General features: G+C 44.6%; 1 protein-coding gene across 4 annotated transcripts in view; it reads left to right on the top strand.

Annotated features, from left to right (window-relative positions):
• The window catches only part of SBF2 (SET binding factor 2), a 319,520-nt gene that overhangs the window by 206,915 nt on the left and 110,486 nt on the right, over nucleotides 1-2,119 (top strand). The gene's annotated exons all lie outside the window — the stretch shown is intronic.

Raw genomic sequence — 2,119 nt, 5'->3', positions numbered from 1 at the left:
GGTGGTGGTCTTGTCAGAATGTGTTATATTATGCAGATGAAAATCTATTTAAACAGATTTGATGTAGATATTTTCAAAGATGGAAGAATTGTCCCTGTCAACTATTTTAGTTGATTCATATCTTCAGTAATTGTCATCATTGCAAAGTTTTCAGTCCCCATATGGATTGCTGGATATAATAGGTCATGCGCTGTCCCTGTCCTTTGTAGCCTTTGTTACCTTAAGGACTCTAGTTTTCCATTTATATGTTTAAGTACCAACCTTACCGGCTTAAAAATGTAAGCTTTTAACACTGCTCTCTCTGTTCCGTATCCTTCAGATGAAAAGTGGAGTTGGGTTGCGACAGAGGAGAGAAATTCAGATGGGGAATATTGGAGTAATGACTGCAGTAGGAGAAGAGGGAACCTATCTCCCAGGCCACAGGCGCTGGCACCCTGGACCACAGGGCTGGCAGCTTCTCCGGGTGGCTGCAGCCTGGGACCTCAGGGCAGGTGGCTTGTCCATCTCCTGGCCGCAGCCAACCTCAGGTGCTGCAGTCCGGCTTCTCTGTCTCCCCTGGGATGCAGTGTGGACGGCTTCTCCGGCTGGCTGTGCCCTGGGATCACGGGGTAGGCGGCTTCTTTATCTCCCAGGCCGAAGCCAGTCTTAGGCGCTAGAACCGGACTTCTCTGTCTCCCCTGACTTCTGCATCTCCAATAGGCCTGGAGCGGCCAGAGCCCGGATGCTTGCATGGTAGCCGTGGCTGCGACGCAAGTATCCCAGCTCCTGCCTACGCCATCTTTGTTGGGTTAATTTGCATATCACTCCTGATTGGCTGGTGGGCGTGGCTTGTGGTCATCGTGAAGGGATGGTTAACTTGCATGTTTCTCTTTTATTATATAGGACTAGCTTAACTGATTATCTTCTCTCTTTTTTACCTGATCTAACTTTGTTGGGTTCTCCTTTGTCAGTATGATTTGATTTAAGCAATTCTTTGGCATCACTATGGTAGATTTTTATGTGCTTTTATGAGATAAGAGGTAGAGGCTAATGTTAATCAGGAAGATAGGGTTCAGTACTGACTAATTTGATGAGGAGGATGATTTTAATGGAGGTGATATATTCTTTTTATCTTAATTCTTTGACTCAAAATTGTCTTTGGTAGATTCTCCATGATGTTGGATATAGCTGTAATTTATATTTTCATCTTCATGTAGTATTCCTTTATATCTATATGCCACATTTTATTCATTCTACCAAATATCTTTTTATTTATCTTATTTCAAACCCTTTGCAAAGGGGGACTAAGTCCTTTTCATTATTTGTTTTGCTTTCTCCTACCTTTACTTTCTCTGTTCTCTATTCCCAGCATTCCCATTAGGCATATTTTAGAAGCATTGACTTGATCCTCTATATTTCTTTATTTTTAAAAAAATCACTGAAGATATCATGGCAAAATATGTTTCTTCTAGCCCTTTAACAATCACATTTCCTATTTTCAATTGCTTTTTCATAGATTTAGTATGGTTTCAAACTCTCTGGAGGATAGCCTATCTAATAAAAGAGAAACATGCAAATTGACCATAACCCCAACACCTTTCCCATTGGCTAATCAGCAGAATATGCGAATTAACCGCCAACCAAGATGGCTGCCGGCCGCCAGGCAGCTGAAGCGAACAGGAGGCTTGCTTGCTCCAGTGACGGAGGAAGCCAAGGTTCCCGGCCTGCGGCAGCCCAGCTCTGAGTTCCGGATGCAACAAAGTTGCAATTATAGAACCTAAACAAGCTCCAGATAGCTGCTTTCAGCCAGCAGCAGGCTCAGAGCTTAGAGCGGCAGTGATGGCAACAGTGTTTCAATTATAGAACCTAAACAAAGCCCAGATATCTGCTTTCAGCAGCCAAGGCCTCAAGCTGGAGCCAGCCTCAGAGCTAAAGCCAACTCTCAGCTCCAGTGACAGCCATAGAAAGTAAATAAATCCCAGAATAAAAAAAAAAAAAGAAAAGGAGAGGCTGGGAGCTTCAGTCACCCACCAGCCTGAAAACAGCCCTCAGCCCCTCACCCAGACTGGCCAGGCACCCCAGTGGGGACCCCCACCCTGAAGGGGTGTGGGCAGCCTAAAAACAGCCATCAGCCCATCAT

Source organism: Myotis brandtii, unplaced genomic scaffold, assembly GCF_000412655.1.
Source record: "Myotis brandtii unplaced genomic scaffold, ASM41265v1 scaffold422, whole genome shotgun sequence".
Taxonomy (NCBI): domain Eukaryota; kingdom Metazoa; phylum Chordata; class Mammalia; order Chiroptera; family Vespertilionidae; genus Myotis; species Myotis brandtii.
This window is presented reverse-complemented; position numbering and strand designations above follow the sequence as displayed.